Here is a 645-nt window from a genome sequence, read left to right on the forward strand (position 1 = left end):
CCTTGATTCCATTAGATGCCTTGATATGTTTGTTAAGTGATTTCAGATTTAGGAGGCAAAGATTGGATTAAGGGAATGAAGGAAAAGTATGTAAAAATGGAGAACTCATGAAGAAATGTAGGAATCGCAAAAGCGATCAAGCCGACCTCTTCGCACTTAATCGACCATAACTTGAGCTACAAAGGTCCAAATGATGCGGTTCTAGTTGGGTTGGAAAGCTAACATCCGGGGCTTCGAAATGATATAAGATTTGCCATAGTTGCTATACGTATAAGGACACGTACGCACACTGTACACGTACGCGCCGTTGGTGCACGTGATTCACTTCATGCAAACTCATGGCTAGCGAATTTACAAGCCTTGTGGGCCCAATCCAACTCATTTCTGATGCTATTTAAGCCAAGGATTGAAGAGGGATGAACAAGTTAGTTACCATTAGTTTAGTTTAGCTTAGTTTAGTAGTTAGAGTTAGTTTCTAGAGTGAGAAGCTCTCACTTCTCTCTAGGATTAGAATTAGGATTAGGTTTAGTTCTTAGATCTAGATTTTAATTCATCTTCTTCTATTTCTATCTTCTCAATTCCTTGTTGTTACATTCATTCTTCTTCCATTCTTTTGTTGTAATTTCCTTTATGTTGTTCTTGTGT

Source organism: Arachis duranensis, chromosome 10 (assembly GCF_000817695.3).
Source record: "Arachis duranensis cultivar V14167 chromosome 10, aradu.V14167.gnm2.J7QH, whole genome shotgun sequence".
NCBI lineage: Eukaryota > Viridiplantae > Streptophyta > Magnoliopsida > Fabales > Fabaceae > Arachis > Arachis duranensis.